This window comes from Giraffa tippelskirchi, chromosome 9 (assembly GCF_054371585.1).
Source record: "Giraffa tippelskirchi isolate mGirTip1 chromosome 9, T2T-mGirTip1v1.2.pri, whole genome shotgun sequence".
Lineage (NCBI taxonomy): Eukaryota > Metazoa > Chordata > Mammalia > Artiodactyla > Giraffidae > Giraffa > Giraffa tippelskirchi.
Window position 1 is genome coordinate 12,435,710 of NC_137283.1, and position 26,336 is coordinate 12,462,045.

The 26,336-nt window shown below is 42.8% G+C and overlaps 2 protein-coding genes across 11 annotated transcripts in view; one reads left to right on the top strand and one right to left on the bottom strand.

Annotated features, from left to right (window-relative positions):
- Window positions 1-26,336, bottom strand: part of LOC145520640 (uncharacterized) — a 310,815-nt gene that overhangs the window by 210,394 nt on the left and 74,085 nt on the right. The window contains exon 1 of one of the 9 annotated variants that reach the window (XR_014064651.1): window positions 4,899-5,022. The exons of the other annotated variants lie outside the window; for them this stretch is intronic. The gene's annotated coding sequence lies outside the window, so the exon portion shown is untranslated. Of the gene's footprint in view, window positions 1-4,898; window positions 5,023-26,336 lie in introns of those variants that run through there. 9 annotated transcript variants of the gene reach the window in all.
- Window positions 4,506-26,336, top strand: part of MYRIP (myosin VIIA and Rab interacting protein) — a 227,693-nt gene continuing 205,862 nt past the window's right edge. For both annotated transcript variants that reach the window (XM_081527574.1, XM_081527576.1), the window contains exon 1: window positions 4,506-4,921. The gene's annotated coding sequence lies outside the window, so the exon portion shown is untranslated. The remainder of the gene's footprint in view (window positions 4,922-26,336) is intronic.

Below are 26,336 nucleotides of genomic sequence, written 5' to 3' on the forward strand. Positions count from 1 at the left end.
GATGTAGATTTATTAATATAGGATGATTGTGAGAGAGGCAAGCCAGCAGGCAAGGGGGCTCTGCCCCAAGATTAAGTTGGCTGTGTGTGCATGGGTGCTCAGTCATGTCTGACTCTTTGTGACCCTATGGACTGTAGCCCACCTGGCTCCTCCGTCCATGGGATTTCCCAGGCAAGAATACTAGAGTGGGTTGCCATTTCCTCCTCCACTGATTCTAGTTTTAAAACAAATAGCCAAACTCTTTTCCAGAGTGGTTGCACCATTTTACATTCCAACCAGCAATGCCTAACTGATACAATTTCTCAGCCTTTTCTCCCAGCATTAGATATCATTGTTTTTTATCTTACCCATTCTGATAGGTGGGGCTTCCCTCATAGCTCAGTTGGTAAAGAATCCGCCTGCAATGCAGGAGACCCCGGGTTGATTCCTGGGTCAGGAAGATCCCCTGGTGAAGAGAAAGGCTACCCACTCCAGTATTCTCGCCTGGAGAATTCCATGGACTATACAGTCCATGGGGTCACAAAGAGTCGGACATGACTGAGCAACTTTCACTTTCACTATTCTGATAGGTTTGTAGTGATATCTTATTACAGTTCTACTTTACAGTTTCCTAATTGCTGATGATGTCGAGCATCTTTTCATGTGCTTATTTGCCAACTACATATACTAATATCTTGATGTCTTTTGTCCATTTTAAAATTGGGTTATTTGGGGGTTTATATTGCCAAATGTGGAGAAGGCAATGGCACCCCACTCCAGTACTCTTGCCTGGAAAATCCCATGGACAGAAGAGCCTGGTAGGCTACAGTCCATGGGGTCGCTAAGAGTCGGACACGACTGAGCAACTTAGCAGCAGCAGCAGCATTGCCAAATGGTGAGAGTTCTTCACATATCCTAGATACAAGTCCTTTGTCAAATTATATGTCAAATGTTCTAGGTGCCCAGAGGAAACAAAAATGTGACGTGGTCCCAATCGCAATGCCTTTCCAGTCTAGTTGGGAAGACTGGAGATATACCCAGATAACTAATATTACATAACAAGGGCTAAGTGCCGTTGAAGAGGGAGAGATACATTTTTTGGAAAATCAGATAGCATGCTTTGGCTGATAGAGAAGTAGTAGGTGAAGGTCTCTCCATTTCTATGCCAGAGAATGCCACAAAACAGCATAGAAATTTCCCTTGTAAACTAATTTTTACCCAGGTTAAAAATTACAATTTTTAGATAACATACATTAAATCTCATTATGTGCAAAGCAATTTCATACATACTATATCAATTAATAACAATATTATATCAATTAATAACAATTAAAGGCACTGGAGAGGATAACACCATGCTTTACATGTAGAAATCTGGGATTCAGCAAAGTTAAGTAACTTGCCCAAGGTCACACTGACAGGAAATGGTAAGGTCAGACTGGCACCCTGGTCTTGTGATCCTTTTAATTCTACCCAGAATCTTCCTGAGACATGTCCTTTCCTGCCAGTATAAATTCATCAGTCTTATGGCTAAGAAATGGACTGACTGATTCACATTGTAAAAGAAGACACAACACATTTCCTTGGTGCATAAAAATCAACGAGCTCTTCTTGATAAAGGAAGGATCCATTAAAACTCTTACAGTGGTCAAGATCATGCAGAAAATGGAAAAGCAAGCACAGCTGCTGAGCCATGAGGGGCAAAAGAAGCGATAGACATTGCTGGAACTCAGTAAAGTTTTACTGGATGACAGCTCAGGATGGAGTCATCAAGGAGGCAGTATTTCAGGTCATCTTGTTATCAGTTCATTGTTAGCCAAATCATCTTCAAATGCTAAACCTTTCCCGGGGAATGCTTTTAAAAGATCAACAAGAGCTCTGCTCTGGTGAAGAACTAAAGCTGTGCCTGTTTCTGACCTGAAAGTGAAAGTGTGAGTCGCTCAGTCCTGTCCAACTCTCTGCCTCTCCATGGACTGTAGTCTACCAGGCTCCTCTGTCCACGGAACTCTCCAGGCAAGAATACTGGAGTGGGATGCTGTTCCCTTCTCCAGGGGATATTCCTGACCCAGGGATCGAAACTGGGTCTCCTGAATTGTGAGCAGATTGCTTCCCTTGTGGCTCAGCTGGTAAAGAACCTGCCTGCAATGCAGGAGACCTGGGTTCGATCCCTGGGTTGGGAAGATCCCCTGGAGAAGGGAAAGGCTACCCACTCCAGTATTCTGGCCTGGAGAATTCCATGGACTGTATAGTCCATGGGGTCACAAAGACTAGGACACATCTGAGCCACCAGGGAAACCCCAAAGGACAACAAATAGGGAACTGGGGCTCTTTCTCACTCATAATGTCTCTGGATATCCATCTGTACTTTCTTCCTATTTGTGACCTTGCCCCAAATCACTGAACTATTCTGTACTTATTTGTCTTTCTTTTAAAATGTTTATAATTTAGGGAAGACGTTAGGACCTTAATTCTGAAACAGTCGGTAAAGAGATGAATTTACATATTAGGTCAGTTTTGCAAACACCTGCATGACATCAAATAACCTTTGAAGCCAGCCCCCATTCTGTCATGACGCAGCCATTGGCAGCCCATATGTGCAGAGTAATCCTTTCACATTCTACATGCTAAACTTTACCCTGCTGGCCTGGGATCCAGCTGCAGAAGCAGAGATCTTCACAATATATGCACATAAATGAACACGAGCATTAACATGCGGCTTACCAGTGACCAGTCATGAACCACCTGCAAACATATGGGCAAATTTACTCCCAACACAGTGTCCATCTCATTGTCTCTGCCAATAGTCAGAATCCCCCAGGCAAACAATCAGAATACCCAAGTCCCAGACTATTCAAGGGGTAAAGCGTGACTGCAACAGGGCAAACGAGTCTTCGTGGGTGGTTTAATGTGCATTCTGGGAAAGAAAAGACTGCCTCTTCCTTGAATTCTGACCACTGAGAAGAAAAGACTGAAGCTGTCAGGGGCCACCATGGAGTAAGTCAGCTTAACAATGAAGCCCACAGTGGAAAGCAGAGAGGAGAGGAGGAGGGAGAGAGGAATTAAGAGGAGGGGCTGAGATTCCAGTTCTACTTCTGACATCACTTGAGAGCCCCTGAATTCATCTGCACCTGTAGTTAGATGTACCATTTTGTATAACAAAAGGTAAAAATAAGAACATTAGAGAAATTCATTTGGTTGTAGATTCTCTCTAGGAGGGTACTCACGAAGGTGACAGCAATGGCTGCCACCAGGAAGAGAAATTGAGAGGCTGGGAGATGAAGGTGACAGAGAGTCTTGTTAACTTGGTATTCATTTGCACCGTTAAATTTTCGTACCACTGCCAAAGCTAATTAAGCACACATAAGTAACATTAAAATTGAATGTAAATAAACAGAAACAAAACACAAACTTCCTTTCACTTTACTAGTTTGTGGGTAAATAAAATCGGTTCAAGAGAGGAAACCAGATCTTTAGAGAAAACAACTCCTTTACCTTCCAAGTTCCTTTCTTACAGGTGTTTTGAGGGGGCTGCTGCACACAGGTCAGCAAATGAGCCGTCCGTTTCTCCTGCGCAAATTTACACGGAGAGAACAGGCTCAATCCATGGTCCTGAGACAAGATTCCCAGGGTTTTAGGAATCACTCACGTAGCTTTACTCTGATGAAGCTACTTTAACAGAATAAAGGTCTTTCGCTGCGACTTCCGTCCTGCAGCGAAAATTCATAATGTAACAGCCGAGTTGTTGGGGCTGAGGCAGTCCGTCTTAGAAAGATTCCGGGTCCTGTGCCCTAATGGATGCAAAAGCAACGAAGCCTAGACCTGGAGGGGAATCTTTCAACTCCCAGTCTTTCTTCCGGCATCTGGAACTCCAGGCAAGAACTCCAATGCAGTCTCACTGGCAGCAATCGCTGGGCATCCTTTGACAGTGCGAGCTCACTAACCCTGCGGTGCGGCAGCTACGGGGCTTTGGGGCATTTGGGAACGCAAAAGCCTGGGGACTGCGAGCTCTCTGGGCCAAGCGTCAGACCAGTCAATGCGCGTTGAACGAAGGAGCGTCGCTAGCGCAGTAAATTCAGGAAAGAACGAAAGGAACCCAGACCAGGGCATGGGTCACCACAGTGACTTTCAATACTCGGGCACTGTGAAGTGTGGGAAAGCTGTCTTTGGAGACCCGCGGGCTTCGGTGAGGCTGGAAAGGGAGGGCGCCCACACTCTGGAAGCCACACAGGGCCGGCATTCGGGTGACCAGTCACTCGGAGGTCAGGGAGGGTCTGGTTGCCCGGGGTGCAGGGGCAGGAAAACTCTTATTTCATGGTTGGGAATGACTTGGGGTCTGTCTGGGAATTCTGTGGCCAAGGCCCCAACGCCGCACTGAGCTGGTGAGCGAGGGGCCCGCGGCTCCGACCCCAGCGCGCAGCCGAGCCCCGCCTCCTGCTGCGCCCCGCCCCGCCCCTCCGGCGCGTGCCGCCTGCGTGCAGGGAGGAGGGCCTGAGCAGCCCACTGGGCAGGCACCCTGGCCCCAGCGCAGGCGCGAGCACGCGCTCCCTCCCGCCTGGCGCCCAGCACGCGCCCCCGCTCTCGGCGCCTCTGATTGGCCGTCGGCCCGGCCAGCAGGTGTCGGCTGGGGCTGCGGCCCCGCTGGCCCTGGCTGCCTGCGGCGCGGGCGCCTCCCTCGCACCCGCTACCGCCACCGCTCTCCCGCCTCCCGCGCCTGCTCTGGGCTCCCGCTGCGGCTGCGGTTCTGGCGGCCGAGCCCCCGCGGCGGCGCTGCAGCTCAGATCTGCCGCGCCGACAGACCCGCGCCCCTGCCTTGCTGCTCGCAGCTTCCTAATCCACGCGGCGCGCTGCGGCAGGTGCCCCAGGCATCCCAAAGCGCCGTGGCCTGAGCCCAGAGGCCATCGATGACCCCGGTCACGTACCTACTCTAGCCCGGCCACCCTGTGTGAGTACCGTCCCCTCCTCTCTGGCAGCTTTGCGCCATTCTGCTCCTTATGTTGCCGCAACTTCGGGGGTGGGTGTATGGAGGTGTTTCTCATGTCCCCGTAGTACACCCCGTGCGTGTCCTGAGCCAGAACCCCCGGGCACGGCCAGTCAGCCTCTGCGGAGGGGTACGGGGGGGGGGGCTTAAACTTGTCAGCGGGTCATCACAGAATCGGGACCACCCCTTTTTCCTGCTGCCGGGTCGGAGCTCAGCTCTGCATTCCCTTCGAGGTTTGCGATTCCACTGGCCACGTAGCTCTTGGGCTGCGGTTCACCGCTCACCTACTACGCTCCTTAAACCGTCAGGTAAGCGCCCCGAGCAGCCCAGAGCGGCCGACTTGATTCTTCCCACTCTTAATTTCTGTAAAATGGGACTAATCGGGGACTTGTTCAAGGTCATGGCCAGTGCACAGTCTAAGAACCGGAGTCGATAGGAGTCTGACAGGGTTCTCGGACTGCTTGGAGAGGGTTGGCTGTTGCAGGTCTGGGGGTGCTCACTTCAGTTTCACCCCCGTCTCCTTCCTGTTCCCTCCCCTCCAACTCCGCCGCTTTGGGAGAAGTCAGGAGCCAATTCTAAGGTATCCTTTAGAGGTTAGGAGGTAGTCGAGGAGGGCCTATGGGGAGTGCAGAGCGGTCGCGTGTTGGAAACCCAGGGACCTGCACCATTAGCAGCATCTCCTCCGTTCCCTGTAACTTAATTTACTAATGTCCCCGCAGAGTAGGGGATTTTGCTGGGTGCCTGAAAATTCCCCTTCTAGGGTCAGCCCTGTTCCGTTTCCTTCTCGCAAATAAACCCTATCCCCAGGGTAAGTATCCGAGAGACTCGAACTGCACGCACCAGTCTGGGTCCCGGGACTTCCTAAGAGAAGCTATAGGCTTTGCACTGGGCTCCCATCTGCTCTTGGAAAATGCTTTACGTCTGGATTATTTCTGCCCGCTTCACTCCCTACCCCTTGATCTGGATGTTTCCCACTTTCCCAGGGGAAGGCGGAGCCTAGTCTCAGAATGTATGTAAATATCGCTGCACAGCTCCGGTAGCGCTGTGTGGGCGGTTCTCAGAGCTTTGGGTGGAGGAGAGGGTCGCCCCTTCTCTGTTGACGTTATCACCCTGTCCCTCCAACTCATTCTCTCTTGCCCCACCACAGGGATGAGGTGACCACGTAGGTAGCTTTGTGATATCTGACAAACATCTTGGAGCCTCAACTTGTAAAATCTATACAATGGAATAATTCCTCCCCCTCTCTCCCACCCCCTGCCTTTAGTCTTCCCAAAGCCGCTGGGGTTCAGAGTACCTGATAGATGTGAAAGTAAAAGGAAGACAGTCCAAGAGGATCTGAGCCGTAGATGGAAATGGGGGTGATTTAAATATATTTCACAGCAACTTTGGGACTGTATTCATAGGTCTAAAAATCCTTGTTTCCCGACAAATTCAGTTTAAGACTTTGAAAATGCTACTTTCCACCTTCCTGTTGCTAATTGCCTGTCTGGCCATGGACAGCCCCCTCTTGCCTCATTAGCCACCCTTCCCTCCCCTCCCCGCATCCACCACATCTGTGGCTTGTCTCTATGTGCTGAAAGCTGGCTGCTCTCTGTGGGTCTGGGGGATGTGTCTGGAGTTGAAAGTTGAGTCTGGTGGTGGGGCGAAGCATGTGTGCGTGTGTGGGGGGGGCTGTTTCTGTGGAGATGGTGTGTATCTCTGTGGCAGGATTCTCTTCGTGGTCTCGGTGTTGTGTGTGGAGGTGGAGGCGGAATGGTCTGCTTCAGGATCTGAGAAAGTCAACTGTTAACCACCCTCAGCAATTTAAGCTAACAGTGGTATTGATTGTGTCCTGTCTCCTTCCTCCCTATCCAGAGGGACAGAAGGAGAGCCCGTCTGTGGCCATGGCCCTTAGAGCAATTGATACACAGACTGAAATGCCTCGTGGAGAGCTAGGCATGCCCCTCATTTTGCCTTCCTGATTATTATTGTGCTTGTCTCAAAGGCAAGGTAAGGAGAGTTGAATGGTAAGACCTTTCTGGGATACTGTCATTCCAGAAAACTGCACAGATCTGAAGATTTTCACAAACTGAACACACCTGTGTAACAAGTGCCCAGATTAAGACCTAGAATATTCCTAGCTTCCAGATTGTCCCCTGCAGAAACTATCCGTTCCCTTCCCCTGAAGGTAACCACCATGCTGCTTAGCTTTGTCAGTTTTATTTTTTATTCCTATTATTATTTATCATTTTAGTTTCAAAGCTATCATTTTAGTTTCAAAACCGCTTGATGGTTTTCACCTACTTTTTTAAAATATATGCAAACCAAAGGTAGTTATACCTAAGCTAGTCCAAAAAACTTGAAGGAAGAATTTGGTCTTAAGATCTGGGTGGAATTGATCTGGTTGTCCCCAGACAATCTGACCATCAGTTCTTGGGTGAGGTAACAATCCCAACCCCACATATAACAGTGCTGACACTGAGGATGGTTTATTCATAGAGCATATTTGACTAATGCGAATCCAAAATAGTGATAATAAAATATGAATGAAGAAAAGATATGAGTGAATTCATTTGACACATGAAAATAGAAGTATTTTGAATTCCTCAAAGTTAAAATTTGGTGAAGAAGCATCCAATTTCAAGACTGAGTGAATTATGAACTGTTTGTGCTGTTGCCACATGGGGGCGCCACAATGGCCGGGTAACTGAAATACCCACCATCCTTTCCAAAATCCTCAGGAAGGAATCCCAGGAATAAAATTGAACAGCTCAGTATCTCCAAAAGTGATTTACAAATACTGTGGTTTTTCCTGTATCTGGCAGACAGGCCTCCTCTCTGGTGCCTGCTACTAAATCTTTGAATAGACCCCTATCCCAGCTTTTGAGAAGGGTGACTTGTGGGTTAGAGGCAGTTGTGTGTTGGAGGTGAGTGGACCTGAGACACTATTGCCTTCTCTTTAACACTATGAAGCTGCAATATGTCCTTGGAATTCTAAAGGGGTCAAGCAAAAAGCTAACTTAGGTGCACTGTGATCCTTTTGGTCTCATTTCACCCCAGAATTCTTCCAAGGGTGTGAGATAAGGAGTTCTTTATCTTGAGTCAGGTCGCTCTCTTCACAGAGCACTGTCCATGGTGAACTCAGAAGAATCAACAGGCCAAACTGCTGCTAGAAGAAATGCCCTGTGTTCCACAGGGAGGGGGCTAAGTCACAGGGGAAACCCCCTGGGGCTGGGAGTGTTGGGTCCCGCTGTGGAGAGGGCTAAGTGGACCCGTTTAGCACCCTCTTCCCATCCACTGCCTTTTCACCATCAGTGTGACCGAGACTCTGTTCAGAAGACCTTGTTCATGTGATGGCTGCTGTGCCTTTGATTGCTGAGATGTTGAGTGTCTGCATATGCTGGACACTACGTATGTATTCACCTACTGTTCCAAACAGGAGGAGAGTGATGTTCTCATTTTATTGATGAAGGTACTGGGCCTTGACAATTAAGTACTCTTCAGTTTTCACACTGTGTGAGCTAGAGTGAGGACTGAGAGCCAGTCTCTCAGACAGCTTCCCTAGCTGAGTTGTACCCTCTGCAGGGTGAGAGGAGTCTTGCATAATTCTTCTGTCCTCTCTGGCACCTGGTATAGCACGTTGTAACTCCGGGAGTTGGTGATGGACAGGGAGGCCTGGCGTGCTGCCATTCATGGGGTTGCAAACAGTCGGACATGACTGAGCGACTGAACTGAACTGAACTTCTTGTTACAGGTTCTTGTAGTAGCTTCTTGAGTCCAAGTATGGCATTGCCATAAATAGAAACTTCTCTGCTGAGTGAGGGGGAAATCCACACAGTGAAGGATGGGGATTTGGGGCTGAGTCCATGCAGCCTGTAACACTGAGGCTAAGTGTGTGCCTGTCAGAATGTGTAGTCTCATTTTGTGTTTCAGATTTTATGTACATGGAAATAAGACTCACAGATGTAAAAAACCAAACTTACAGTTACCAAAAGGGAAACTGTGAGGGGAGATAAATTATGAATTTAGGATTAACAGATACATACTACTATATATAAAATAGATAAACAGCAAGGACCTACTACTGTATAGCACAGGGAACTATATTCAATACCTATAATAACCTATAATGGAAAAGAATCTGAAAAAGAATATATATATGTGTGTGTGTGTATGTGTCTGTATAACTGAATCACTCTGCTATACACCTGAAATGAATACAACATTGTAAATCTACTATACTTCATTTATCAAAAAAAGATGCTCTCAGAAGAACTCCATGTTTACCTGGAGGACTGAAGGTGGAAGAGAGAAATGCATAGAGGACTACTGGTGTCCATCCTTTAATAAAATGATGTATTAAAAATTAAAACAATAAACAGGGACTTCCTCGGTGGTCCAGTGGTTAAGACCCCGTGCTCCCAATGCAGGAGTCCTGGATTCGATCCCTGGTCAGGGAACTAGGTCCTACATGCCACAGCTAAAGATCCTGTATGCCACAATTAAAGATCCTGTGTGCCAGAGCTAAGACCTGGTGCAGCCAAACAAATAAATAAAAATAAATATAAAAAGCCACACACAGATACAGTATAAAAAATTATAGGTTTCCTTGGTGGCTCAGTGGTAAAGAATCTGCCCGCCAATACAGGAGACACAGGTTCAATCCCTGAGCCCAGAAGCTCCCACATGGCACAGAGCACCTAAGCCTGTGCCACTAAGCCTGTGCCCCACAACTCTTGAGCCTGTCCTCTAGAGCCATGTGCCACAACTGCTGAAGCCCGTGCACCCTAGAGCCCACGCTCTGCAAGAAGCACCTCCAAGAGAAGCCTGAGCACCACACCTAGAGAGTAGCCCCTGCTCACCACAACTTGAGAAAATCCCTTTTGCTATTGTAACAAGTGTTGCAGGGAATACTCCTGATAGGCTCTTGCAGAAATGTGCAGTGAGTGTGTCTAAGGTATATATCCCCAGGAGTTGAGTAACTGGGTGATGGGATTTACTTGCATAAGCTTCTTGCTTTACTTCAGCCCTTTGAGGGTTTGCAAATTGCCCTTTAGAGCTGCTGTATCACTTTACACTCCCACCAACACTGTCCTGGAGTTCTTTGTATCCCTGTATCTTTGGCTATGCCTGACATTAATTAGATGTTTTAATTTTGGTTAATTTGATAAGCATGCAATGTATTTCACTGCTTTTCTTTTGCATTTCCCTTAGAGAGCTTTTAAAAATGTTTTGATTTCCAAGTTTCTTTTCTATACATCACCATTTTTTTGGTAAATAAAACTTTTAGATCTTAAAACTCATTTGGCATTTATATTTCTGTACTGTGTGAGGCAGGGATCTAATGTTTTCCATGTTGAAAACCATTAGCACATTATCACTGAATATTTAACTATTTTCTCATTTATTTTGTTGCCACCTCTGCCATATATCAATTTTGGTTATTTTTCAGATCTTTTTCTTAACTCTGTTCTGTTCTATTAATCTTTCTGTGATTCCTGAGCTAATATCACTTTAATTTAATTATTAAAGTTTTACAATAAATCTTCTCTTCTTAGCCTTTTTCTTCAAAATTGTCTTGGCTATTCTTGATCCTCTAGACTTCAAATGAGTTTTAGGATCTATCCTAAATATCACTTCCCATGAAAAATACTATTATCACAATTTGGTAAAATAGAAAATCAAAATGTGTTCTCATATTTCTTTCTCTTCAAATATAGTTCTAATCAAGCTTTTTTATTTCTCATTATTTAGTCTGAAATTTTGGTCCCCATCTTAAGTGGGTTTACTTTAAGTAACTCCTCTGTGGTACCAAAGATCCTTGAATAATAAGGATCTGCTGCTGCTGCTGCTAAGTCGCTTCAGTCGTGTCCGACTCTGTGCGACCCCATGGACGGCAGCTCACCAGGCTCCGCCATCCCTAGGATTCTCCAGGCAAGAATACTGGAGTGGGTTGCCATTTCCTTCTCCAGTGCATGAAAGGGAAAAGTGAAAGTGAAGTTGCTCAGTCATGTCCGACTCGTAGCGACCCCATGGACTGTAGCCTACCAGGCTCCTCCATCCATGGGATTTTCCAGGCAAGAGTACTGGAGTGGGGTGCCATTGCCTTCTCCGATAATAAGGATCAGATGAATATAATTCTTTTAAACACAAATGAGAATATTTTTTAACTCAACAAAATGTGAGCAGCATTAATGTCAATGATTATTCTTCTGTGTCATTATTTTTATCCTCTTAATAATCCATTTCATCTGTGTACTGTAACTTAGTCAACAAAATCATTCTTTTAAAACATTAAGCACTTTATACTTTTTAATTATAGCCTAATCTTTGCATGCATTTTTGTTTTCTTAGGATGAATTATTTTGTCAAAATCTACCTACTTTTCTTTAAATATTTGATACATATTGCCAAATGACCCTCCAGGAAAGTGTATAAATTTGTATTGCTCCTGGTAGTGTCTAAGTGGGCCAGATCCCCAGGCCTTGTAAGTGAGAGACATAATTATTCATCAGCTTTGTTAATTTCATAGGCAAAGGGAAAAAAAGAATCTCATTTTTACTTTGCTTTTCTTTCCTAGTGGGGCAGGATATACTGTCATGTTTATTCATAGCCCACTTTGCTACAGAATTTTCCATAAGGGTGGTTTCTCTTTTACTTTCTGTGAAAGAATCCTGCATTATCACTTAGTGTTTTTGACAGAACTACTGGATTGTTTTATACAGATTATGTTCGTATTTTTTAACTGTTAAACATCATTCCATCGTATGAAAATACTGTATTTTACAAATCTGTCTCCTCTGTGATGGATTTTAGCTTGTTTCTGTATTTCTTCTGTGGCTATGACACAGATGTGTGCAGTAAATGTCTTTGAAATGTATTCATGCACATCAAAAGAAATTCTTGAGAATCTATGCCCAAAAGTAGAACTGAAGGGTCATATTTATAATATAAACTTACGTATTTACATATGTAATATACGTATATTACATATTTATATATAAACAACTATCTGGTGCCAAATTGCTCTCAAAATGGTTATATTCACTTAAACATCCCTAGCAGTGTGTATGATAGTATCTGTCACTTTAAGGAAATAATAATAATACTAGAGAAGTAGGAACAAAGATGCTAAACTGAAAAGTATGTATATGTGTTTGTAGTATATATAAATATCAAGTTCATTTAGAAATCTCAGAGTTCTTTTTTACCTTTTCATTTTGAATCCTGCATCATATAAATGATTAAGTATATAAGTCATAAACATCATGTAAATATTTACTTGGCTTAGGAGAGCTGGTAAGAGTTTAAAAGGTGAGTGATTTTTACAGTACCATTATTCAGGGCAGTTTATAAAATGGGGTGAGCCCTTGACAACCAGAAAAGCACCTCCACCCAGCTCTTTGCCTCTCCACCCAGGGCAGGAGTTCTAGCCTTCATCTCCTCTATTAAAATTTAGAAAATCTTGGTTGGTAAGCCTGAGATAATAATGTACCATTAACACCATGTTGCTAATGACCTTATGTGATCAGTTACTAGTACTGTAAGACCAGAACAGCCCGAAACCACCAGATGGTTCTTGAGGAAAAGACTCAAAGACAGATTTATTTGGGGACAGGCTGGTTACTTTACTGCCGGAAACCTCACTCACTTCAGACTTAAGTCTGAGAATCGATTCTGCGTTTGTGTAGAGAGAGTCAAAAGAGTTTCATGAAACTGCCTAAAATAAATGCTGTTTGAAAACCGCTTTTGGTGTTGTATTCAACCATGTGTTATTTGCCCCCATTACCTTCCCTAGGTAAATATGAGTTAAATTTTTTGGTGTATGTTTATATATCATCAGCTGAGAAAAGAAATCCACTCCATGGAAAGTCCTTTTGTGGCTATGATTTACAGTGTAATGCCACTGATGTGACAGATATGTGATCTGCAGCTGGGATGCACAAATCCATCCTGTGGGCTGACAGTTTAATCTCACTGAGCAGACACTTGGGAGAACACAGGAAGGTGAGAGAGGGGAAAGGGGTTGCCTACAAGACAGAGGTCATGGCCCCCTCTAGATCTGTGTTCCCAGGATCTAGTCTCCAAATAATCCCACACTGACTCATGGCTCAGATGATTGTCATCCTATATCGTTCTCCCTTTTTGGTATGAAATTTAACTACCAAAAGTATAGCGGGTCATTTCCTAGCTTGGAAGCCTGGATATTCCTCGAGAAAAGGAAAATGACCCAAGCCCCTTCACATAATTTTCTTTTTTCTGAAGATAGTCCAATCTGCATAAGCCGTGCTTCCAGTCCCAAAGCTCTTCCTCACCTCCCCATGAAAACCTTTGTCTCAATCATCATTTTACTTTATCTGTGTAGCTCAGCCTCGGAGAATCTGGCAGGTTCTGTTTTTGTGTTTGCATTATATAAATGTGGTTTTGTTGTTTTGCTTTCTTTGAAAAGCAATTTATTGATCATTAGGGACTTTGATTTACTAGAATGACATGCAAGCAGAGTATTTGAGATTCATCTCTTTCTTTTATGGCTAATTAGAAGAAAAATTTTAAATGCTGTTTTAATGGAATCCTTGTTGAAAACATACTAGAAATCCGTCAGTGGGTCTTTCAGCTCCACCCATGGTTCAGTGAAGGTTGGGTGCCTCTCCCAGGACTGCAGATCCTGCAGTCTGGGTGCCTGCCACACCCCACCCCCACCATCCTCTGTGCTCCCAGATCTGAATCCTTCCTCCCACAGCTTCCAGGTACCTGATGCTTGTTCTTTCCACTGCCACCACCCCTGCTTTCTGCCTCAGTTCTCCTCCCCTCAGACTGGTGCTGATGGTGGATGCTGGAGTAATGCTCATATTTCCCCTTCTCTTCCATAAATGATCCAAAAGCAACAGGAAAATGAGAGAACCAAACATCACTTTTGGCAAGTTTGGGAGATGGTTGGAAGATGGAAGAGGTGCCAGAAAAAGTGAGATCAAGTTGGGGTGCATGGGGAGAGGCATGGAGATGTGCCCTGCATGTTGTCAAGAACACTTCTCAGGAAGGCGGGGGCTCTCCTGGGGCACCACACCCGAGTCCCTTCTAAGCCCCAGTGGGGCGATGAGGCCTCTAGAGGTGGCCACCACTTCCCTCTTTAGCTCTTGGTCCATCTCATCAGGGTTGTTACAGGCTCTTTTCAGACTTTACAAAGAAAGAACTTCTCACCTGTGTCATTATTTTTCATTTTATTTATTCTCTGTCCTCATCCTTATTTCCTTCCTTATACTTTCTTTGCTTTATTCTTTTTCTCATCTCTTAAATGTACCTGATTACTCACTTAATTCCAACTTTTCTTCTTTTACATGTATGCATTTAGCACAATAAATTTCCAAGTATTGCTTCAGCCATATTTGTATTCCACACGTTTTGATATGCAGTGTTTTGTTACTGTTCACATATAGATTTTTAACATTTTCATGATGATTTTTTCTTTGGGTTATGACTTATTTGTAAGCTTTTATTTCAATTTATCTTTTAATTTCTAGAACCTTTTAGTAATTATTTTTTCTTTAATTCTATCTTTATTCTAGTTTAACATTTTAAATAATATCTACTTTAATTTTCTATTTTAGATAAAATATTTTAATTTTTTTCTATTTTTTATTTAATTTTTTTTCTAGTTTAAATATTTTCTGTTTTAATAAGGATTAGAAAATGTGATCTACATGATTCCAATTCTTTGAAATTTGTTGAGACTTGTTTTGTGGCCTGGTACATAGTTTTCACAAATGTTCTATATTTCCATAAAGTTATTGGTTTGCAGTAATCCATGGATGTTCATTAGCTTAAACTAGTTATTTGTGGTATTCAAATCTTCCATCTTCATTACTCATTTTTTTGAAGTTTGGTTAATCAGTTACTGAGGGAGAAATATAGAGAATTTTTCAGTTTAATCTTACGCTTTTTCAGTTTTTGCTTTGTATATTTTGAAGTATTATGTTATTAGATGCATTATAGTTTAACTTCTTCCTGGCCGGTCAAGCACATGTCATTATGAAACAACCCTCTTAATCTCTAGCAATATTCTTGTTTCTAGATCCGAGAAGATCAAATATCATATAATATCACTTATATGTGGAATCTAAAAAAATGAAACAAATGAACTTACTTACAGAACAGAAATAGACTCATAGACATAGAAAACACACTTATGGTTACCAAAGGGGATACTTGCATGGGGGAGGATGAATTAGGACCTCTGGGATTAACAGATACACACTACCATATATAAAACAGATAAACAACAAGGATCTACTGTATATCACAGGGAACTATACTCAGTATCTTGTAATAAATGAGAACCTGGAAAAGAATATATGTGTGTGTGTGTGTGTGTGTGTGTGTGTGTGTGTGTGTAAAACTGAATCACTTTCCTCTTTACCTGAAACCCTGTAAATCAACTATACTTCAATAAAAAATAAATCATTAAAAATAGACCTGTTTCTAATAGAGCTATACCAATTTTCTTTTACTTAGTACTTGCCTTTCTTATCATTTTCTTATCCTTTCACCATCAACAGTTCTGTACATCTTTATTTCACTTGTGAAACAGTTATAAAGAGCATAAAGCAATAAAATTTGCTTTATTTTTCCAATTTGTAAGTTTTAATGTGCAAATTATGTTCATTTACAATGCTACTATTAATATATTTGGATTTACCATTTTACTTTGTTCTCTTGGTCTCTCTCATTGTCCCACTTTTAATATACTTGGTTATTTTATCTAATTGCTTCTTGTATTAATTTAAATTCTCTTTCCTACCCGACATCACATTTCCCTCATCTCCATATTCAAAAGCTTTACAGTCTATTTCTATTTACTTGTATTTATTATATGGTAATTTTAGCATATATATTTACCTGAACAAAATACAAACTGAATCAGTCATTGTGTCCTCCTGAGCAATTCAAGGACTTTAAACTTAAAACTCTGATCACTTTGCACAATTTATATGTTAACATTGTCTGGTGTTTTAGTCAGACTTTTTAAAAACTCCATCTATTTATTTTTTCTACACAGTAAGCAATTTGTTGACAATATGATTCCACTTGTCTTCCAGTTTTCATTGGTTCATTTTAAGAATTTACCTAGCGATCTGATTACTGTTATTTTGCAGTCATCTATCTTTCCATTATGGGCGATTCGAGTTCCTTTTCTGTGTATTCGTTGTTCTGAGTTCCATGCTTCTTTTTACTTATCTCCCTCAGGATTTTCTGGACTTCATTCATGTGAGAACTGATGTCTAATTCATGTTCTGGAAAATTCTCAGTCATCGTTTCTTTGAATACTGCTTTTCCTCATTCTCTACTCCTGGAACTCTAATTAGATATGCGGAATGTTTCTCCTACATCAGCCGTGTCTTTTAATCTCTGTTCCATGTTTTTCTTCCTTTCTCAGTGCTGCATTTGAGTTATTATTTCAGCCCTGTCTACCAGTTCACCTCTCTTCTCTGTTCTGAGGAATAGACATAATTTTAACATAAAGTGGTGCCCCATTGAGCCTACACAAATAAGACTTTTCAGTGGTAGGCCTGTTGGCATCTGTGCCAATTTCGCCATTCACACGGCCTCACTATTTTGTTGTTGTTCTTCAACTAGATGCCTGAAAATGTGTCTCAGGGGCCTTAATATTACTAACCTTAAACGTAGTCATTTTATTTCTGGGAATCTAGCTGAAGGGGGAAAAAACCTTAATGTGGAAAACCCTTTATGCACAAAGATGTTTATCATAGTTTTCTATGAAGTAGTCCAGAATTGAAATTAACCCAGAGGTACACCACTAGGAACAGGTCAACAGGTATATCCACTTGATACAATATAATGGAGCCATTAGGAATGACACTTGAAAGTGATCTTGCTAACATGGAAAAAAAATACTGGAGATAAAAGAGTTTAGCGGAAATGGATGCATAGCATACTTCTCTGTACAATAAGATATAAATGACAACAGTCCTTACAAAGAGTGGGGGAAATGAGACTTAAATGAACCAATGGGTTAGCACTAGCTGTACTTGTTTGATGATGTCAGGTGACTAATTTTCTTCTATGATTTTATCATATCTTTCAAAGGTCCATAAATGGGAATTTGAGGTACTGAAAACTACACAAAAGCTCTAGAGGAGAAAGAATGAGGCGGGCAGACAGTGGTTAGAGGTTCTTACTGATGAGAGCCTGACTGGGATTATTCCCCTTCAATAAGTGTTTTGCAGAATTGAAGGTCCAGAAGCAAGAGACAGTGAAGAGATGGCTCGGGAAAAGGGCCCTGGCCAGACCAGATTGAAGGAGTACATGTTGTTGGAGAGCCCATGTCCCATCCCTGGCTATGGAAATTTAGAGCAGGGCCACGTACTTTATTTCTGGTTTCTCCTTTGGCATTTTTCTGGGCCCATATAGGCACCAAGCAGTGTTTGCTGACTTCAGAATCAGTGGGCAGAGACTAGAGCAAATTCCACTGGCCACATTATAGGATATTTCCACTATAATTTTAGTGTGTTACCTTTGTATTTTTGAGAAAAAAATGAAGACAGTTTGGCTGGGAGGGTGTGGAGAAAAGGGAACCCTCTTATACTGTTGGTGGGAATGTAAATTGGTGCATCCACTATGAAGAACAGCATGGAGGTTTCTCAAAAAACTAGAGTTGGCATATGATCCAACAATCCCACTCCTGGGCAAATATCCAGACAGAACTATAACTCAGAAAGGTACATGCACCTCTATGTTTATATCAGCACTATTTACAATGGCCAAGACATAGAAATAACCTAAATGTCCATCAATAGATGAATGGATAAAGATGGGGGGGTGAAATATTACTTGGCCATAAAAAAGAATGAAATAATGCCATTTGCAGCAACATGGATGCACCTAGAGATTATCATACTAATAAAAGTAAGTCAGAAAGACAAATACCGTATCACTTATATGAGCAATCTAAAATATGACATAAATAAATTTATCTATGAAACAGACTCATAGACATGGTGAATAGATTTGTGATTGCCAAGGGGGAAAAGGGGTAGAGGAGTGAAGGACTGGGAGACTGTGACTAGCAAATGCAAATTATGATGTAGAGAACGGGTAAACAAGGTCCTACTACATATACAGGGAAATATATTCACTATCCTGTGATAAACCATAATGGAAAAGAATATGAAAAAGAAGATATGTATAACTGAGTCACTTTGCTATACAACAAAAATTAATACAACATTGTAAATCAACTATACTTCAATAAAATTTTTAAAAATGAAGACAATTTGTTTTCCATTTCTATTCAATTTTAATTAAATACCCATGGGCATTACTACTCAATGCTAAACTACCTTCCCTGACTTCTATAATCCTTCTCAAATGCTGATTCACTCTATTTAAAATAAACCGGTAGCTTTTTGGTTATCTTCTGCTTTAGAGTTCTGTAATCTTGTCTATAGATTTCTAATACACACCTTTAATTATCTTTGAAGTATCTAACTTTAATTTAAAAAAAGTATATGTCTCTGAACCTCCTGCAGACGAGACGACATATTACTGAAGTATAGCTGGGTTGGTGAAACTCGCTCTGGAGCAGGCTAATGTTAAAGATCATTAAACAATTTCCCTCTTGCCATGGTGTCGAATTGTAGATTTCTTTTTTTTTTTGCCCAGAGCAACTTTGCTCTCCTCTTTTTTAATCTATCCAATAGGACATTATCTAGGATCAAATCTCGTTTTAATGTTATTGCTTATATATCTTTGACTATAGCCACAGTTTGAAAGGCCTACTAGCTGAGCACAATATTTCATTGTGTTTCTATTTGAAACTATTTTCATTTTGAAAAATGTACACTGCAGTCCAGTTCAAACATTTATTTCAACTTTCACTATATTGAGGCTTCAAAAAAGAAGAAAGAAACCTATTTATTCCACTTGGGCCTTGGGTCATTGCAGACACCACAGCATCCAAAAAGATGAGATCAGAGATGTGTTTTGATGATCATCTAGTTCAGAGGTAGAAAACTGGTGGATCAAAAGTCACCAGTAGATCTTCCCTCGAGCTCACCAGGTGATGTGGTACATCAGTGAGATAAGTGAATTCTATGGATGTTAAGTCCATTGCCAAACTTCATTTGCTGTAAATGAGTTTCTTGGTCAATCACAATATGCTGGGGGGAGCTGTGACCCCCAAGTATTCTGTAAGTGATGGGTAAAGGTTCAGGCAGAGATGGGAAATGCATGCATATGTATTCCAGGAAGGACTCTACTCACTCCGTGACAGAAGGTCTAGTGTAATCACTGCCACCAGGCAGTTGACTGGATTCCTCCCCTCCACACCCAGGGGAGGGGCTCAGCACTGGTCTTTGCTGTCAGGAAGATGTGTCCCCAAACATTGGTGACAGGCAGATTAGGCCTGCAGAGAGAAGTCTGTGAAATTGTACCCATGGGTAGCCACGTTGTTGGACCCTCCTGCCTTGTTGATTGTGTACAAGGACTCACTGAATAAACACTGAGGAATAGCCTTCCTCACCTGATGACTCAGAACTTCCGCAGAGATATTCAAATGACATCACACTCAGGTCCTCAGAAAGGTCTCCACACCCCTTTTCCTCAGACCTTTTTGTCACTGATCTCCCAATTCTGTTCTCTCCTATCTTGCCATTCTGTTGGTTACTGTCCGTGAATTGATGTCAGGCCCATTCTTCCATGCTTCTTGTGGTCCAGACAATGTGGAAGATCAATACACGGCTTGAAATCCTGCCCACCAGCAGGATGACCCTCACTGCTATCTTTCAGAGCCACCCAGAGTGGGGCTGTAATGGTACAGCTGTCCACTTCTGGTTGGTGTCAGTGATGCTTTAGAGAATCATCCACGAATCCAGACTGAGGCTTTTCCTCTTACGTTGGTTGATCATCAAGAACTTCCTGTGAGGATGTAGGTGTGGACTGAGGGAGCAGCGACAAGGCAGCAGACACAGGAGATGGGGAGTTACCTGCATATGCAACTTAAACCTTCTGGAACTGATTGCGTCTGATTTCTTATATAGCATTTCCACTGGACAGTGGGTCTATACTGTTAATGCAGAGCCTAACAAGAGGCTCAAAGCTAGCTTCTCCTGGGCACATGGTCACTTGATGTCCTGTAGTTAGGGCCTGGGAGCCAGCAGGAGCTAATTCTCAAATGGAGACCAGTTACCTGTGGAGGAGGGTGACACTCTGCTCTGACACCCTTGAAAGCCTTTGCGGTGCTCCTCCTAGAGCTTCCCTGAGGCCGTGGATGGCATCTCTGTTTGCTATAGGCACTTTGATGCCATTGGATCTGTTTGGTCCTGCATAAACCAAGAGACAGCCTCTGGCAGTACTGCCTGGCCTTGTGACAGAGCCATCTCTTGCTCTGGGCCCCTCTTGAAACTGGATGATGACAGTTTACTTAGTAAATGGCTGAGAGCAGCATACATGTATGTTTCCACGTGCCATCTTCAAAATCCAAATTCTTTAAGATGTTATCTCCATTTCTTTGTCTTCCTTTCTCATATTGAGGCCATTGTTCATTCATTTATAGACTATATCTCTGAGTTTCAAAGTCCTTTATTGAGTTTTAGACTCTTAGTAGGCATTTTGGATAATCTTAATCTGGCACAAAATAGCTGGCACTTATTAGCACCACTTGTGGCAGGACCTGGTGAGATTTGGCAAGGGTTCTTTTTGATAGGCTGCTCTCAAATCAATCTGAATGTTGAGTTTTAAGCCAACTAAGATCATGGCTTCTGGTCCCATCACTTCATGGCAAATAGATGGGAAAAAGTGGATACAGTGGCAGATTTTATTTTTCTGGGCCCCAAAATCATTGCAGATTGTGAATGCAGCCAAAAAATTAACAGACACTTGCTCCTTGGAAGAAAAGCTATGACAAACCTAGACAGTATATTTATAAGTGGCAATATTACTTTGCCAACAAAGGTCCTTATAGCCAAAGCTATGGTTTTTCCAGTAGTCATGTATGGATGTGAGAGTTGGACCATAAAAAAGGCTGAATGCTGAAGAAGTGATGCTTTCAAATTGTGCTGGAGAAGACTCTTTGGACTGTAAGGAGATCAAACCAGTCAGTCCTAAAGGAAATCAACTCTAAATATTCACTGGGAAGATTGATGCTGAAGGTGAAGCTCCAATACTTTGGCCTTCTGATAGAAGGAGGTAAAGACCCTGATGCTGGGAAAGATTGAGGGCAGGAGGAGGAGGGGGCGACAGAGGATGAGATGGTTACACAGCATCACCGACTCAATGGACATGAGTATGAGCAAATTCCGGGAGACAGTGAAAGACAAGGAAGCCTGGTGTGCTGCAGTTCATGGGGTCACAAAGAGCCGGACACAACTTAGCAACTGAACAACAACAAATCAATCAACAAACCAATGCCATCAACTCATGAATAACCATGAGCACTTTTTTGGGCTCCAAAATCATTGCTGATGGTGATTGCAGCCATGAAATTAAAAGACGCTTACTCCTTGGAAGGAAGGTTATGACCAACCTAGATAGCATGATTAAAAGCAGAGACATTACTTTGCCAACAAAGGTCCGTCTAGTCAAGGCTATGGTTTTTCCAGTAGTCGTGTATGGATGTGAGAGTTGGACGGTGAAGAAAGCTGAGCGCCGAAGAATTGATGCTTTTGAACTGTGGTGTTGGAGAAGACTCTTGAGAGTCCCTTGGACTGCAAGGAGATCCAACCAGTCCATCCTAAAGGAGATCAGTCCTGGGTGTTCATTGGAAGGACTGATGTTGAAGCTGAAACTCCAATAGTTTGGCCACCTCATGCGAAGAGTTGACTCATTGGAAAAGACCCTGATGCTGGGAAGGACTGGGGGCAGGAGGAGAAGGGGACGACAGAGGATGAGATGGCTGGATGGCATCACCGACTCAATGCACAGGAATTTGAGTAAACTCCAGGAGTTGGTGATGGACAGGGAGGCCTGGCGTGCTGCAGTTCATGGGGTCGCAAAGAGTTGGACATGACTGAGCGACTGAACTGAACTGATGCCACTTGTGACAAAGGACAGAGAAGACTGGTCTCCCCTTAGATAGTTATAGTCCAGATGCCTGACGAACCCCCATGGCAGGGCCCAGCCTAGAAAGGCTGTGTGTACTGGTCTTTATTGCCAAGAGCAGTAAAGCCAGCCCCTCCTGCCAGATGCCATCTTGGGAAGGAGGGAGAGGGAAGGAGCTGCCCACTGGGAGTTGAACTTTGACCGGTCTGAATATTTTCCAAGAGGAAAAAGTTTAACCTGGGAGTAAATAGGCAGATTTGAGTCATCGTCTCTGTTTTCTTCTCAACTTCGTGCTCCCACCTAGACCACTACAGTGGCTTCAGCTGCCTGCCTCTGTGCCTGTCCATCTCCACTCCAGCTTCCCATCACTACATAAGTGACCCTGCTGCTGCTGCTTAGTCACTTCAGTCGTGTCCGACTCCGTGTGACCCCATGGACTGTAGCCCGCCAGGCTCCTCTGTCCATGGGATTCTCCATGCAAAAGTTCTGGAATGGGTTGCCATGCCTTCCTCCAGGTGATCTTCCTGGTCCAGGGATCAAACCAGGTCTCCTGCATTGAAGACAAATTCTTTACTGATGAGCCCAAATGTTGGATCTCAGGTTGCTCGCTTATTTAGGACTCTGCAGTGACTCCCAGGGCCTTCAGGAGAAGTCAACACTCCTTAACACGGCTTCACAGGTGTCCTCTGCAACCCTGCAGCAGACCTGCTGAACCAATGGATGCATGTCGCCAAGGTAAGCCTCTGCCTGTGCTCCTCCCTCAGCCTGGATACCTACCAACTCTTGCCCTTCCTGGCCAGGGCCCAGACAAGACCAACACCAGGAAGTTTCTCCATCTCTGGCTCCTGCCCTCTCTCTTTTCCCCAGTCTAGGGGCAATGGCTCCCAGCTCATTCCTGAGGTGGACCTCACCACTTTGTGCCTGACTGTCCTTTATCTCCAGCTGTCCCAGCCTCTACTCAGTGAAGGTGTACACAGTGCTCAACCCAGGTCCTGAGATTAAGTTCCAATGTAACCCTCTGAGGTTTGCACACTACAGACCCAGGCTCTGCAGCTGGTATTTGCTTTCTCTGTAATTGCGCTGTTTAGATATAAATTGATACTTCTAAGTAAGTACCTGATAATAATTTGCTCTCTTTAGAAGGTAAATATTCTCCTTTTCTCACCTACTATTATTTTGTCCTAATCCCTTTGATTTGAGAATAGTACATTTTAGCCTACTGTGTGATCACAAATTTGGAATTGATGAAGTTCGAATTACTGAAGCTTTAATGTCCATTTTTTTCATAGTCTTATGTGGTCAAGTTTGAAATACAGCCAGTTGCCAACTCCTATCTTGACACACTTTTATTACAGTCAGAAGAAATCTACCAGATTATATATAACAGAGGAAGCAGAGAGCATCATTATCTAGTTGAAACTGAAGAGGAAATTCTTAGTGGGCTGAAGAGCTGTGTATTTTTATCGAGTGTTCATTAGCTGTCCTCTGTGCAGGGGATCAACATGAAAACACCCAAGGGATGGGAAGCAGACAGAGGAAAAAGTCCAAAAGGCAAGAGAGGCTTCACAGGGCTGCCACTGTGACCAAAGGCTCAGGAGACAAAAGTAGGGGATCGTAGGCACTGCTCTAACTCAAGATGGCAGAGAAATGCACTGAGCTCTTCTACAGACCTGTTAGTTTGGTCATTGTAGATGAGGACAGAAAAATGCAATCAAGGTATATAAACCAGCTCATTTTATTTGCCAATAACATGTAATGTGTATATGTGTCTATATCCGCCAGAGTTTCCAGAAAAACAGAACCAATAGGATATATGTGCCTATATGTGTGTGTGTGTGTGTACATATGTATCAAATAAAAAGATTTATTATAAGAAATTGGATTACATGATTATATAGGCTCACAAATCCAAAGACAGGGAGCTGGAGACCCAGGAGAAGCAGTGATTTAGTTTCAGTCTGAGCCCGAAGCCTGAGAACCAATGGTGTAACTTCAGTGTGCAGGCAATAGTGAAGTCCCCCTTGTGAACTGCATGGAGCGTACCTGGGGCTACTGGGAAGCACACAGTAAGAATCTGACAGCTGTGCAGCTTTCAGTTTAGATCACGTGTTCTCAACCTTGGCATTACTGACATTTTGGAATAGATAATTCTTTGTTGCCAAGAGCTGTCCTGTGCATCACTGGATGTTTAGTAGCAACCCCTGGCCACTACCCACTAGATGCCAGTAGCCTATTCCCATTACAAACAACTAAAAATCTGCCCAGACCTTGTTAATTATCTCCTGGGAGGCAATACAGGGTACTCAGTTGAGAACTGCTGATTTAGACTTTCATTTTATGTCCCCTCCACCCTTCTCTCCTGCTAACTCCATCCACTCTGTGCTCGCGGATGGGTGGGTATGTGTGTGTCCATCTAATACCATCTGAAACATCTCCCAATACCTGCTGCTAGCAGACGCTATTGAAGAAGCTCCCCCACTTTTACCATACTTACTTCTGAAGAAGTTTCCATCAAGATCCAGTAGGTAGAAAACACCATCAAATCTCAAGTGGAGGGGGATAATGAGATCTCTCAACCTCCCACTAATTTTCGACTTCTAGAACTGCTCTCATTTGCCAGAAATAAAATTATAGTGTCAATTCTGTTTGATGGGGAAGGAAGTTTTGCCTCAAGTAGCATGAACTTGGAGCCTCCATGAGGTATCAGGAGGGTCAGTGGTTCAGATGGAGCTCGTCGGGCTTATAGGAGCTGGTGCCTGGCAGTCTCAGAGTGATGGCATTCAGACTACAGGAAGTCATGAGCTCCCTCTTACACTGTTGGTGGCAAGGTAAAATGGTACAGCCACTATGGAGAACAGTATGCAGGTTCCTTAGAAAACTAAACACAGAACTACCATATGATCCAGCAATCCCATTCCTGGGAATATATCCAGAGAAAACCATAATTTGAAGATACATGTTGATTTGTGTATATTGATCTTGTATCTTGCAAATTTGCTGAACTCAGTTTTTTGGTTTTAATTGGTTTTGTGTATTTGTATTCTTTTGAATTTTCTATATGGGACTATGTTTTCTCTGAAAAGATATGGTCCCAATTTCCTTCCTAATTTAGATGCTTTTTAGTCCCTTTTCTTGCCTAATTGACCTGACTAGAACCTCTAGTACTATACTGAATAGAAGTGGTAAGACTGACAATCTTGTATTCATGACATTTGAGGGGAAAGCATCTATCCATTCACATTAAGTAGATGTTGGCTGTGAGTTTTTTGTAGACAGCCTTAATCCAAGAACGTTCCCTTCTATAAAGCAACTGGTAAAGGATTAATCTCCAAAATATACAGATAGCTCATGCAGTTCAATATGAAAAAAAACAATCCAATCAAAAAATGGGTGGAAGATCTACATAGACATTTCTCCAAAGACATGCACATGGCTACAAAGCACAGGGAAAGATGCTCAACATCACTAATTATTAGAGAAATGCACGTCAAAACTACAATATATTACCTCACACCAGTCAGAATAGCCATCACCTAAAAATCTATGACCAATAAACACTGAAGAGGATGCAGAGAAAAGGGAACCCTCCTATACAGTTGGTGGGAATATAAGTTGGTGCAGACACTATGAAGAACATATGGAGGTTCCCTAGAAAACTAAACACAGAACTACCATATGATCCAGCAATCCCATTCCTAGGCATATATCTAGAGAAAACCATAATTCAAAAAGATACATGTACCCCAGTGTTCACTGCAGTACTGTTTACAATAGCCAGGACACAGAAGCAATCTAAATGTCCGTCAATGGAGGAGTGAATAAAGAAGATGTGGTACATATATGCAATGGAATATTACTCGCCTATAAAAAAAGAATGAAATAACGCCATTTGGAGCAACATGGATGAACCTAGAGATTGTCATACTGAGTGAAGTAAGTCAGACAGGGAGAGCCAAATATCATATGAGGTAGGTTATATGTGGAATCTAGAATAATGGTGCAAATGAGCTTATTTACAGAACAGAAATAGAGTCACAGATGGAGAAAACATACATATGGTTACCAAGGGGAAAGGGGGATGGAGGAATAAATTGGGAGATTGGGATTTACATATACACACTGCTATACATAAAATAGATAACTAATAAGAACATGTTATGTATCACAGGGAACTCTACTCAATACTCTGTAATGACCTATATAGGAAAAGAATCTAAAAAAGAATGGATATAGGTATATGTATAACTGAGTCACCTTGCTCTACAGCAGAAACACAACATTGTAACTCATCAATTTTCCAATGAAACTTAATGTTAAAAAGAAAGCTCCCTTCTATTCCTATATCAGA